Below are 15,126 nucleotides of genomic sequence, written 5' to 3'. Positions count from 1 at the left end.
TGACAAGGACAGGGAAAGATTAGACAGTTAGAGAGACAGACAGAAAAAGTGCTAGTGAGAGAGAGAAACACAAGTCTTTGGCCCAAGTGGAAAATTTATTGAAATGTTAAAACAGCAATTTCATCCTTGTAACCTGGTCGGTGTCCTGGCCTGGTGCATGCATCCAATCCAAATTACTGTCTTTACCCAGATCTGTGTCCCTTGTACCCTTAACCAGTCTTTCTCTCCTGTATCCTTACCCAGTCTGTGCCTTATCTGCCTTTACCTAAGCTGTGTCCACTGCATCATTACCTGATCTGTGTCCCCTGCATCGGTACCCAATCTGTGTCCCCTGCATCATTACCTGAGCTGTGTCCCCTGCATCATTACCCAATCTGTGTCCCCTGTTACCCGATCCATATCCTTCAGGCCTTTATGAACAATAACTTGAAGTAAACATTTTCTGTAGGAGTCATGAGTCTCTCACATCATTTTGGAGTAATTTTGGCCCACTCTTCTTTACAGCATTGCTTCAGTCAATTGATGTTTGAGGGCATTCATTTATGCACAGCTCTCTCAAGTTCCCACCACAGCATCTCAATGTGGTTGAGGTCTGGACTTTGACTTGGCCATTACATCACTTTGATTATTTTCCCCTTTAACCATTCATATGTTGATGTTCTATGGTGTGCTCGAGATCATTGTCCTGTTGCATGACCCAGTTTTGGCCCAGTTTAAGCTGCTGGACAGATCGCCTTACAGTTATCTCAAGATTATTCTGATATAAAGTGGACCATAGGTGCTAAAGGAGGCAACTGGACTTGCTTGAAATTCTTGAAGATGTTTCACCTCTCATCCGAAAGGCTTCTTCAGTTTTGTCTGACTAGTGGGGAGTTCCAGGTATTTATCCTCTAGTGGACCAAAAGCAACCCTAAAGAGAGTTGTTGAGGTCAAACGGGTCATTGACCCTCTCAGTCATCCTGTAGGTGTTACAGTCACTGGAGGCCAGTGAAGGGTGGAGAACAGTGTTAGCAGCCTAGAGGGTAATTAGGGTGATCTGTGGGTTGTTGGCTCTCTCTGCCATCATGTGAGTCACTGAAGTCAGCTGAGTCTTGGTGTGGATGTGTATTCAGTTTTCTGGGAAGTGTGCCAAGGACTGCATTGTAGGTGACTGATAAGTGGTGTCTCAGACCACCTCATCTGTTCAGTGATGGTCATTCCAGGTTGATGAAGATGGTTTCTTTTACTCCTCTTTCAAACCACCAGTCTTCTCTGGCTAAAATGTGTACATCGCAGCCCTGAAATGAGTGTCCTTTGTCATTGAGATGAAGATAGACTGCAGAGTCCTGGCCTGTGTTGAGCCATGTGCCTGGGAAGTGGTTGTTTCATTTCCCCAATGGACAGCTTTGTGCATTCCTCACTGCACTGAATTGCATACACTATGTTGTCCTGTTTGTCTCTGGGTATTCTGTCCTTAGGGTGGACCAATTTCTGCCTCAGAGTGTTACTGGGTCTGAAGTGTACAGGGATGCTGTGTTTGTAGAAGATCCTCCCGAGTTTCTCAGATAGTCCAGAAATGCAGGGAATGACAGTGTTCTTGTGTTTGTTACTGTTTTCTTCCCTGTCCATTATGTTTCTTTTTCTGGTCTTGATGAAAGCCCAGTTGAGATACCCACACTTCTGAAGTGCTTCCTTGATGTGTTTTTGCTCCTTCTCTTTCCCCTCTACTGTTGTAGGAATGTTCTGAGCCCTGTGATGTCAGGCCATAATGATCCCCAATTCAGGTTTCAGTGGGTGGAGGTATAAAGTGGAATTCACCATTGCCTCAATGACTACAAATTTTCCAGGTCCTGTGGCTGCAAAACAAACCCAAATCATCACCCCTCCACCACCATGCTTCACAGTTATGGTGATGCACTGTGTTAGGTTTTTGCCAAACATCACACTTTACATGATGAGCAAACATCTCCATTTTGGTCTCATCAGTCCAAAGGATAGGATTGATCCTGAAATTGTGTTGTTTGCTCAGAAGAAATTTTGCAAACCTAAGTTGTGTTCCATATTCTTTTTGGACAGAAGGGCTTTTTCTGAACCACCCTTCCATGAAAGCCACAGTTGTTCAGTCTTTTTCTGATTGTACTGTCATGAACATTTCCATTCAGTTCAGTTTTACTTGTATAGCACCATTAACAATGGACATTGTCACAACTCAGCTTTTCATATATAAATTCTGGATATACAATTTAAACATGTGAAGTGATAAATTTATCCCTAATGAGCAAGCTTGAGGCAACAGCGGGGAAAATAAAACTCCCTGAGACAACATGAGGAATAAACCTTGAGAGGAACCAGACTCAAAAGGGATCCCATCCTCATCTGGGTGATAACAGATGGTTATAAATAACTAATTTCTATAACTGTATACTATATGGTCAAAAAGTACAACTGTACAAACAGGAAATTCATCATAGTTTTAACATGAAGTCTATTTTGTTGAAGTTGTCAAATGTTCAATGATGGAGACTTGAGTGCAAAATTGTTCAGAGCAATGGCAGTCCAAAGCCATCTTCATGGTTTCTAAGTGTCACTATCCACAGTAATTTCATTGATCATTAGGCTGTCCATATGTCCACATGGGGCCATCCTCAGCAGCAGCAAGTGGTTTTTTTATGTGATGAGAACTCCACCTATATGTAGGGCATGATGTAGCTCCTGGCATTTTCTCTATATCTCTGAGCAATAAATGGTCTGACCTTGGACTGAATTTGCTGGGACTCCCATTGTCTTGAAGGCTCTTTATTTGTAAACAGTCATAGATTTTTTTTTTTAGTTTTCTGCCTGATGGAAGGTCCAAGTTTCGAGGGAAGAATTACAGTAATGGTTTCCCGTTCTGCTGGATTATTTATAGATGTTTACTCCTCTCAAACATTCACACCTATGGGCAATTTAGAGGAGGACAGTTGGGGAAACCAGAGCACCTGGAGGAAACCCACACAGATGCAGGGACAACATGCAAACTCCATACAGAAAGGCCCCCATCAGCCACTGGGTTTGAACCCAGAACCTTCTTGCTGTGAGGCGACTATGTATGAGTCTCGAACACTACTTGGAAGGCTGTTCCATAACTGTGGGGCTTTGTAAGAAAAGGGTCTGTGCCTTGATGTAGCCTTCACTATCTGAAGTGCCAGTAGATAGCCTGCACCTTTTGATCCAGGTAGGCATGGAGGGTTTTAAAGGACCAGGAGTTCGCTCAGGTAATATGGTGCAAGACCATTCAGTGCTTTAAAGGTAAATAGTAGCATTTTTTAATCAATATAAAATTTGATTGGAGCCAATGCCATGTGGATAAGATAGGGGTGATGTGGTCATATCTTCTAGTTCTAATAAGGGCTCTTCTGCTGCATTTTGAACTAATTAAAGCTTGTTTATGCACTTATTGGAACATCCAGACAGTAAGGCATTACAATAATCCAACCTGGAGGTAACAAAAGCATGAACCATTTTTTCTGCATCATGTAGTGACATTATATTTTTTATCTTAGCAATATTTCTGAGATGCAAGAAAGCTATCCGGGTAATGTTATCAATGTGAGTTTCAAATGAAAGACTGGGGTCAATAATCACTCCGAGGTCTTTTACTGCTGCACGTGAAGAAACAGAAAGGCCATCCAGAGTTACTGTGGAATCAGAAAACTTACTTCTAGCTGCATGTGGTCCGAGTACAAGTACTTCAGTCTTGTCAGAGTTAAGCAGAAGGAAGTTAATAAGCATCCAGTGTCTAATGCGCTTTACACATTCCTCAATTCTATTAAGCTGGTGTCTCTCATATGGCTTTGCAGAAACATACAACTGTGTGTCATCAGCATAACAGTGGAAACTAATACCATGCTTACAAATAATACCCCCCAGAAGTAACATATAAATTAAAAAGCAGTGGGCTGAAGACAGAACCTTGTGGAACACCAAACTTTACCTCAGTATGTCTAGAAAAATCACCATTTACATCAACATACTGATAGCGATCAGTTAAATAAGACCTGAGCCAGGAGAGGGCCGTTCCCTTAACTCCCACAACATTTTCTCGTTTATCCAGGAGAATGGAATTATCAATTGTGTCAGAGGGTGCACTACGGTCAAGCAATACAAGCAGGGAGACACAGCCCTGATCAGATGCCAACAGAAGGTCATTTACTACTTTAACCAGTGCTGTCTTTGTGCTATGATGAGGTCTAAATCCTGACTGATACATTTCATGGATGTTATTCCGATGTAAATATAAGCATAACTGCTGTGTGCCAGCTTTTTCTAGGATCTTTGAGATATTGATATTGGCTATAATTGCACAGCTGACAGGGGTCAAGGTCAGGGTTTTTTTTTTTATTAGGGGTTTGATCACTGATAGTTTAATGGATTTGGGTACATAGCCAGTTCTCATTGAATAATTTATTATTTTTAGAAGAGGTTCAATTGCTTCTGGTATTGTCTGTTTAAAGAGGCATGTAGGTAAGGGATCTAGTACACAATTTGAAGATTCTGATGTGGAAATTAATGAAATTAGTTCAATTTCTCTAAGGGGAGTAAAACATTCTAATTGCTGATCTGATACATTTATATTGTTAACTGCAGGGTTACCTAAATTGTCTGGCCTTAAATTAGTAGTTTGAATTTTTTTGTCAGATATTTTCAATTTTGTCATTGAAAAAAATTCATGAAGTACATGTATTTATTTGTGAAGGAAACATGAATCAAGCTATGTACAACATTGTCCTGGAAGAAAACTTGCCTCCTTCTGCTCTGACAATGTTCCCTAACTCTGAGGATTGGGTTTTCCAGCAGCACAATGCTCCAAGACACACAGCCAGGTGTGGATGGAGGACCATAAGATCAGGACCCTGTCATGGCCAGCCCAATCTCCAGACCTGAACTACATTGAAAACCTCTGGAATGTGATCAAGAGGAAGATGGATGGTCACATGCCATCAAACAAAGCTGAGCTGATTGAATTTTTGTGCCAGGAGGGGCATAAAGTTACCCAAGAGCAATGTGAAAGATTGTGGAGAGCATGTCAAGATGCAAGAAAGCTGTGATTAAATTTGGGTTATTCCACCAAATGTGAGCATGAATGGTTGTCTGTGTCTATGTGTTAGCCCTGCGATGATCTGGCAGCTTGTCCAGGGTGAACCCTGCCTCTCGCCCATAGTCAGCTGGGATAGGCTCCAGCTTGCCTACGACCCTGTAGAATAGGATAAGCGGCTACAGATAATGGATGGATGGATGGATGGATGGGGTTATTCCACCAAATGTTGATTTCTGAACTCATCCTAAGTTCAAACATGAGTATTATATTGTTTAAAATTGAATATGATCTTGATTTCTATGCATTATTCAAGGTCTGAAAAAATGCTTCATCTATTTTGTTAATTTGACCAGTTGTGATTTTCTGCAATTAAATGCTCTAAGCGACAATATTTTTAAATGTTCTAAGTGACTGTGTTTATGTGTTCAATTGAGAATACTCTTCAACAAGAAGATCAAATGCCAGAATACTATCACAGGTATGTTGATGACACTGTAGTAATAATGCCTAATAAAGTGGAAGCCTCTAAATTTCTGGATGTCCTAAATCGTTGCCACGCCTCTTTAAAGTTTATCATGGAAATTGGGAAAGACGGCATGCTTCCCTTTCTTGGCTTAAAACTTTTCAGTAAGTCCTGTCATATTGAAACTAAAGTGTACGTCAAGCCAACAAACACTGGGCTCCTTCTACACTATGAAAGTCACATGGACAACTGCTATAAACAAGGCTTATTTAAAACAATGCTGGACAGAGCCTATTGATTATCATCCTCATGGTCCTATTTTAACAATGAATGTGACCATTTAAAGAAAGTGTTCCTATGCCTGAAGTACCCACAAATCTTAACTGACAATACCATCAAAGGATTTGTCAATTCTAAACTTTGTAAACATCCTGGTATACCAGAAGTTAAAGAACCAGACAATAACATTAGAGTCATCATACCATTCAAAACCAGTGTTCAGCTAATGTCATCAGAAGGAGGTTACAGGACTTGGGTAACAGGATAAATATTATAATTTATCCTGTATTTGTAAGCCGCAAGCTCAATGATGCGCTGAGGCTGCAAGAGGAAAAAACGCTGATTATAAATCAGCAACAGGTTGTGTATAGTTTCAAATGTGACTCTTATGATGAGAGTTAAACAGGTTACACCTGTAGACACTTGCATGAGTGTGTCGAAGAGCATAAAGGCATGTCTTCAAGCATCGGTAAACATGATAGGATGGCACATGGTACTGTACCTAAAGACATTAATGAGAACTTTGTTGGGTTAAGAAAGTGTCAGAGTAAATTGAACTGTTTTTTGTATGAAATGCTCTACATTAGAGAATAGGCCAACTCTCACTGTGCACTTGGACTCCTTACAAGTCAAACATTTTATTTAGCATTATGCTAATTTATTTTTATATGTGTTGACATTGATTTAGCTTACGAACGCTCGCTTGATAATGATGTCTGAGCGGCACCGAAATATCACACTTTTTTCTTGAATTTTTAATAAACTTTGTTTTTTCTAAATTTTCCCTTATAAAGACAATCTTTTTATGTGGAATTTGGGAGAAATGTTGTCAGTAGTTTATGGAATAAAACAAAAATATTAATGTTCCTCAAACACATACCAGAGACACTGAAAATTTTGCAGTGGTCTCTTATTTTTTTCCAGAACTCTGTGTGTGTGTGTGTGTGTGTGTGTGTGTGTGTGTGTGTGTGTGTGTGAATGCTGATGCCCATCTAGCAGTGATAGCAGTGTTCAGTCCATCTGTATTGCTGATGATTTGAACAGACACCAGTTTTAAAAATAATCTTGCAAGGATAAATTTAAGTATAAGAAATAAATAAAAGCATATTATCCTTATGACAACATAACATTTATTTCTCTCTCCCTCGTAGGTGGGTGGGCCAGCCATGTGATTGGGTAGGCCAGGCCCCCCTGGCCCCCCATAGAACCAGGCCTGTACAGTACCCCCACAGTACTGAATGATGCATTTGCTGCTTTCGTTCATTCATTCTTTGTCAGTAACTATTTTACTGTATACTGGTCAAGGTCACAGTGGTTTAAATTACTACTATTTTGACAAATTGAATCAATTAGGCTTGTCAGAAAATATCACAGTCTGGTGAAAACAAGAATAATTGTGGGATTGGTCAAACTTTTTTGTGGGAATAAGCAGGATTTGCCAATAGTGTCTATAGGAGTGGGTACCGATCAAATTTCCAGTGGTAATGGGATTTAAAAACAGTCCTGCACACACTGCAATTCCTAAAGTATTTATGGTGGTCATTTGCTAACCACTTTTTCTTTTCCTTTCTATCTCATCTCATTATCTCTGGCCACTTTATCCTGTCCTACAGGGTCGCAGGCAAGCTGGAGCCTATCCCACCTGACTACGGGCGAAAGGCGGGGTACACCCTGGACAAGTCGCCAGGTCATCACAGGGCCCACACATAGACACAGACAACCATTCACACTCACATTCACACCTACGGTCAATTTAGAGTCACTAGTTTACCTAACCTGCATGTCTTTGGACTGTGGGGGAAACCGGAGCACCCGGAGGAAACCCACGCGGACATGGGGAGAACATGCAAACTCCGCACAGAAAGGCCCTCGCCGGCCATGGGGCTCAAACCCGGACCTTCTTGCTGTGAGGCAACAGCGCTAACCACTACACCTTTCCACCCACTACGCCTTTTCCTTTCTGTATGTGAGAAAAAATTATTGTGCCTTGTAAACACTTAGTAAGCATAATAATAATAATAATAATAATAATAATAATAATAATACGTTAAATTTATATAGCGCCTTTCAAAAAACCCAAGGACGCTTTACAATTATAGACAAGGAAAGAAAAAAAATAATAATTAATAAATAAATAAAAATATAATAAAAAGTAAAAAGTCCATCAAGTAGGGGTCAGGATGTAATTCCCGTGGTGTAGCAGCCACAGTCCCACTAAAAGGTGCACAAAAACAAGTCCCACATCTCCAGCACCGCCGCTGTGACGCCGTCAGCAACATCGCTCGAACACCACGCCGTGGATCCACACAGTGAGCAGAGAAGCTCTGCCACGCAGAGCACTGGTGTGTCCCAAACCTCCTGCACAGCCGCCACGACGCCACTGAGCAACATCGCTCGGAACATCACGCCAAGCGTTAAAGCACAGAGCGCTGGACAACCACGATGTAAATTAAGCAACAGGCTCACTGCAGTCCATAGCTGGGAGCACAGGCATCACCCACAGTGAACCAAGGCCTGGAGGGAACCGACGGCCCAAACTGGGTCCGGAGCTACACCACAACCAGCGGACAAAACACTCAAACAAACACCAAACTACACAAACACACAGGAAAGAAAAAAAATAGAAAAAGAAATAAAATAAGAGCTCCGGTGAGAAGCGGCAGACAGAACGCGCACGACATACTCTCAACCGGAAATGGAAACGAAAAAAAAAAGCATGACTATTTGACTATGTCCTCTGAGGCAGAATGAATGATGATGTCATCTGTGTAATCAATGATGCTTTGTTGGCAAAATGGCTTGGAAAGAAAAGGGGGCACATACCATATTGTATGGCATTACAAACTATTCTTAGTGTTTTTAAAGCTGAGATGAATGAGGAATTCCCTGTTAGGCATAAAGCCATAACATGGAATTTGTCATTTATAGTGCATAAGTGCATAAGGGTAAAGCATATCAATATTTTACAGTCACAGAGTTAAGGCTCCTGTGGTCAATACATAGACGCAAGTGTCCATCATTCTTTTGTACAAAAATAACATGCTGTGAGCAACAGGGATTCCATCGCCTGTGGCCTGGGAAGTGACAGAGGGTAAGCTGTGCTTAGTGGGGAAGTGGCACCAGGCTGCAAGTCTATGGAACAACCCCTGGGGTGATGAAAAGGCGTATTCTGTGCCTTTAGCCTTCCTGAATTCTTCAACGTGATCCTAGTAAACAATGGGAAATCAAAATCTTTTCATCAGACCAGCACTTTCAATACAGGAATCCCATTTCCAGCATTTGGTTCTCCTTAGCTCCAGTTGTGTAGTAGAGAAGCAACAGGCTATTTCTCTCTCTCTCTCTCTCTGGAATAGAAATGAAGGAAGGTGACACACACACATAGTTGATTGGTGAAGGAGTATGTGTATTTGCGAGAGTGATAGTGGATGAGACACAGTCTTACACATACACACAAAGTTTAATGTTGCCTTTCATTTCTGGTAAAGTACGCCTTTCACTTATACTTGCCAGCAGCAGACCTCATCACACACACACACACACACACACACACACACACACACACACACACACACACACAGATCATTTCTCCTTATTTAGTCATCCAGATACAGTCATCCTCCACCTTAATCCATCTCTGTCTCTCTTCCTGACTCACTCCCTCATTTTCATCTCAGTTTATCTGTCATGTCACACTTCATATCTCTCATTACCTGCTCACCCTCCATCCATCGTCACCCTTCTTTCTGTCTTATTACTCACATTTTCTTTATCTGTCTATTTTTTAATTTCTGTTTCCATTTTAGCGGAGATGAGAAAAAAAGAATTGGCTGTTTCTGGGCTTCGGACAGACTCACATTGTATGGGTGTGTGTGAAATTGTATTGTGTGTGTATGTGTGTGTGTGAGGAGAGAGAGAGAGAGAGAGAGAGAATGGATTGATGTCTGAATGAACGCTTTAGTGTTTCTTGTTTCAAGCTTCAGATCTCCCACTCACACATTTTTTAAAGACCCTCTGATCTGTAATGGCCATGACAGGTGTGTGTGTGTGTGTGTGTGTGTGTGTGCATAGCTAGTTTTTTGGGGGGTTTCAAAAGTCCCTGTTACTTTATAAATACATGACAATTTTGACCATGTTGGAATGTTTGGTTGGTCTTTAGCCAAAAAGTAAAAGAGAGAGAGAGTAATAGTGTGTGAACTGGCATGGTGGTGTAGTAGTTAGCACGGTCGCCTCACAGCAAGAAGGTTCTGGGTTCGAACCCAACGGCCATCGAGGGCCTTTCTGTGCGGAGTTTGCATGTTCTCCCCGTGTCTGCGTAGGTTTCCTCCGGGTGCTCCGGTTTCCCCCACAATCCAAAGACATGCAGGTTAGGTTAATATAGGATGGCCTTGGGCTGAGGTGCCCTTGAGCGAGGCGCTGAACTCCCAACTGCTCCCCGGGCGCTGTTAGCATGGCTGCCCACTGCTCTGGGTATGTGTGTGTGCTCACTGCTCACGTGTGTGTGCATGTGTGTGTTCACTGCTTGAGATGGGTTAAATGCAGAGAGGAAATTTCACAAGTGTGTGATGAATAAAGTTGTGCTTTCTTTCTTTCTTAAAGTGTGGAACTGTGTGTATGCTGTTTGATGATGAGTGCCTTGGAGTTTACACAGAGGTGTGAAAGAGATTCAGACAAAGAAAGAGAGAAAAAAAAGGTAAATGATGATTCTGGACCTGTGCTGTGAATCTTTCTCACGGTTCCACAGTCCTCAGTATGCTTCTAGAACACTCTGCAGCTCTAGAATCGCTGCTGTGGTTCTAAAATCCCCAGCATGATTCTCATATATCCATTATGGTTCTGTAAAATTCAGTGTGTTTCTAGAGTTCTCACTGTAGTTCTGTAAAATTCACTATATTCCAACAATCATTGTTGTTGTTTTTTTGTTCTATAATTTTCAGGATATTCTAAAGTTCTCCTCCGTGTGGTTCATGTGCAAAATTCACAATTTTTCTCGAATCCTCATTGCTCTGGAGTTCTTACTGTGTTTCTCGAGTTCTCAGTGTGGTTCTGTAATGTTCGCTGTGTTTCTACAGTCCTTGTTGTTATTTTAGAGTTCTCATGAGTGTTTTTGGGCAGGTAAATATACAGTGCACTTTATTTACTGTACTGTGTTGGGTGTGGTGTGTGTATAATGTGTGTAGTGTGTGCATAATGTGTGTAGTGTATATATGTAATGTGTGTGGAAAAAGAGAAGGTGTGATGGGGATGCAAACAGTGTATGCAGTAAATGATGATGTAGTGAGTGTGTATTCTGGTGTATTGTGAGATTGTGTCTGATTAGTTGTCATACATCTGATGTCATTCTTTACTCCTCTATGGAAAATGTCAGAGAACAAGGTTTTTTTTTTTTTTAATTCACTTAAACTTTGTATTGTAACATTTGGAAGGAAACATATATTGTACATATCAGCAGAAACACCAGAAGCTATATCCTGTTAATTCTGATTGGTCAGAAAAAGTTGATTAATGTTCTGTAATAGCAGCTCTGACAGTAGTGCAGCTGCAAATAACAGGTTTATATCAATGTACTCATTTTAATATATCATCACTATAGTAACAGATTGTTCACAGAGACTCAATAAAAAGTAATAAACAGAATAAAAATGTGTTCAGTCATTGATATTATATCCAAAATCTTTGATACAGAGGAATTTTTACAATTTGCAATAACATTACAAGCTGTTAGTGGTGACAAGCTGTTTGCAATAACATGACAAGCAGCACAGTGGTGTAGTGGTTAGCACTGTTGCCTCACAGCAAGAAAGTTCTGGGTTTGAGCCCAGTGGCCAATGGGGGCCTTTCTGTATGGAGTTGCATGTTCTCCCCATGTCTGTGTGGGTTTCCTCTAGGTGCTCCGGTTTCCCCCACAGTACAAAGACACATGGTTAGGCTAACATGGGGTGGCCATGAAGTGCACTTGAGCAAGGCACCTAAGCCCCAACTGCTCTCTGGGTGCTGTAGCATAGCTGCCCACTGCTCTCTGGGTGTGTGTGTGTGTGTGTGTGTGTGTGTGTGTGTGTGTGTGTGTGTGTGTGTGTGTGCGCGCGCGCGCGCTCATTGCTCACTTGTGTGTGTTCACTGCTTCAGATGGGTTAAATGCAGAGGACAAATTTCACTATGCTTAAATCTGTGCTTGAGTGCACATGTGTTAAATAAAGACTTCTTGCCTTGTCTTGTCATGTACGTTTGACACAGGAGCATGGCAAGGTGCATGTATTCTTGAGAAACCATATTTCGAATGAGATGAGATAATGATCTGAAGTAGCTTCAGACTGTAGACTCTTGACTGTACGTGTGAGTGTGAGTATGAATGGTTGTTTGTCTCTGTGTGTCAGCCGTGCAATGATCTGGTGACTTACAGACATACAGAGAGACACAACCCTGATCAGATGCCAACAGTAGGTCATTTACTACTTTAACCAGTGCTGTCTCTGTGCTGCCCTATGATGATCTGGCGACTTGTCCAGGGTATATCCTGCATCTCGCCCATAGTCAGCTGGGATAGGCTCCTGCTTCCCCGTGACCCTGCAAAGGATAAGCAGTTACAGATAATGGATGGATGGCAAGCTGTGTTTTTAACTAACTAGCTAACTTGTTTCACTGATGTTCCACAACCTTAAATGTAACCATAAACTGGCCATATGACCAATCATTCTTTAATTGAAAAATTAGAAGGAGAAAATCATCAGCTTCAGGGGGGTAAGAGTAAGGGCTGATTTTTACTACTGCGTACACATCTCTACAACTGCATGAGGATGGCATACATGAACGCTCGCATAGAGTGAAGTGTTCGTATGTACTGTACATTTGGACATGCCCTCTAGGAGGTGCTGTCACATATACTATACCAGAACTGACTTGCTGGACTAAAGAATGATCAAAAACAACATGAGTGCCTTGTTTTACTGGAAGAATAATAAACAGAAGATAGCAGAGACATAATGTTGTTTTGTAAAGTGCTGGGGAAAAGAAACCTCGCATGATTAATTGTAAACCAAGTGAATGCTCACTGAAAGTGTTTCTGAAGTGTTTAACTCATCTGTATTCAGCTGGATGAGCAGCTCTCATATCTAAACACTTTAGTATAACTCGGGTTTAAATCCTCAGTTCTGTCCCTCACTGACTGATGATGCTGTAGATTTTATTGTTAATGAGTTGCTGCGGTTTAAATCACGACACTGTGTGTTTATTAGGAGTGTGTCATAAAAAACAAATTAAAGTGTGTGACCTGGCAGGATTACACTGGACATTATAATGAACAACAGCCACTATAAAGCCCCACACTTTGTATATTTAGGTTAACACGATATCTTGACTGTAGTTTTCTGTAAATAAAGATGTTATACAGTAACCTGGTCCATGTGAGACTTTTATCATAGAGGAGATGTGTTTATTAAAGACACCCATCTGAGAAACTCACGCACTCAGTCTGTTTACACTGAGATTTATACACAGCATGTTTCATCTGTTTCTGTCTCAGGCTCTTTTAAAGTCTTTCAGAAAGCAGTTTTGGAGCATGAGCTCTTCTATAGATGGACGCGGCAAGGGAAATTTTTTTATTGTTTATATTTCAGATATTCTTTGAACTGTATTACTCTGATTTCAACAATATTAATCAGAATTTGATTAAACCCACAAAAAAAATCACATTTCATCAAACTGTTTCTGTCTACATAACTGATACGCCTCTCTGCCATCCAATCAGCATTTAGCCGAAGCACAGCAATGAAGAGACACATGACGTGTAATTGACTTGTGGGAGGACTGCAAACTAGCATGTCTCTGCATGCTACGTTTACCATGATCCCCTTTCTGCATCACAGTGCATCTTTACAGTGGATTCAGAAAGTATTCGGACCCCTTTATTAGTTGCGTATTTGATTGTGTTGTAGATTTTATTTTGAATGGATACAAATAGCATTTTACCCAACAATCTACACTCAATCACTCATCATGATGCAGTGAAAACATTTTTAGAGATTTTCAAAAATTTATTAAAAATGAAAAACCAACATCCCTTATTCACAAAAGTATTCAGACCTTTGATTCAATACTTTGTAGAAGCCATCCATCCATTATCTGTAACCACTTATCCTGTGCAGGGTCATGGGCAAGCTGGAGCCTATCCCAGCTGACTATGGGTGAGAGGCGGGGTACACCCTGGACAAGTCATCAGGTCATCACAGGGCTGACACACAAAGACACACAACCATTCACACTCACATTCACACCTACGGTCAATTTAGAGTCACCAGTTAACCTAACCTGCATGTCTTTGGACTGTGGGGGAAACCGGAGCACCCAGAGAAAACCCACGCGGACACGGGGAGAACATGCAAACTCCACACAGAAAGGCCCCCACTGGCTGCTGGGCTCGAACCTAGAACCTTCTTGCTGTGAGGTGACAGTGCTAACTACTACATCACCATGCTGCCCATTGTAGAAGCCCCTTAGCAGCAGTTACAGCTATAAGTTTTCATGGAAACATCCCTACAAGCATTGCACAACTGGATTTGGGCAGTTTATCTCATTCTTCATGGCGGATCCTCTGAAGCCCTGTCTGATTGGATGGTGAGTGTCTGTGAACTGCCTTCTTCAGGTTTCTCCACAGATATTCAGTAGGGTTTAAGTCTGGGCTTTGGCTGGGCCACTTGAGGACATTCAGAGACTTGCCCCAAAGGCACTCCAGTGTTGTTAAGCTGTATTCTTAGGGTCATTATTGTGTTACATTACATTCATAACTCACACATCCAAAGTCCCAGCCCCGCCAAACTTGACAGTACCTCCATCTCCCCAAGACCTTTCCAACGAGCCCTACTCCGGCCCACTATGACCCCGCCTCGGCCTGTTATTCACCAAGGAGCCACCACACACCTGGATTTGGGCATATATAAGCTATACAATGGCAAAATTACATTGCATTGCATGGCATTTAGCAAATGTTCTTATCTAGAGCAACATACAAGTTGTGTTGAAAGGTGAACTGTCACCCCAGTTTGAGATTGTGTGCACTCTGGAGGAGGTTTTCTTCAAGGATGTTCCTGTATTTGGCTGCATTCGTCCATCCCTCTATTGTTACCAGTCTGCTGTCCCTCTCACTGAGAAACACCCCATAGTCTGATGCTGCCACCACCATGTTTCACCATAGGAATGGTATTAGCCAAGTGATCTGCAGTGCCTGTTTTTTCAGCAGATATAGTGCTTGCTGTTCTGCCCAAATTCAATTTTGTGTTTATAAGACCAGCGAATCTTTTTCCACACATTGCCAGAGTCCTATATGCTGTAATATTCC

At 41.5% G+C, this 15,126-nt stretch overlaps 1 protein-coding gene across 2 annotated transcripts in view; it reads left to right on the top strand.

Moving 5' to 3' along the window:
- Positions 1-15,126, top strand: part of ntn2 (netrin 2) — a 51,513-nt gene that overhangs the window by 1,800 nt on the left and 34,587 nt on the right. Inside the window, exon 2 of one of the 2 annotated variants that reach the window (XM_060922777.1) lies at positions 10,395-10,488. The exons of the other annotated variant lie outside the window; for it this stretch is intronic. The gene's annotated coding sequence lies outside the window, so the exon portion shown is untranslated. The remainder of the gene's footprint in view (positions 1-10,394; positions 10,489-15,126) is intronic. 2 annotated transcript variants of the gene reach the window in all.

The sequence above is a fragment of the Neoarius graeffei genome, chromosome 5 (assembly GCF_027579695.1).
Source record: "Neoarius graeffei isolate fNeoGra1 chromosome 5, fNeoGra1.pri, whole genome shotgun sequence".
Taxonomy (NCBI): Eukaryota; Metazoa; Chordata; class Actinopteri; order Siluriformes; family Ariidae; genus Neoarius; species Neoarius graeffei.
This window is presented reverse-complemented; position numbering and strand designations above follow the sequence as displayed.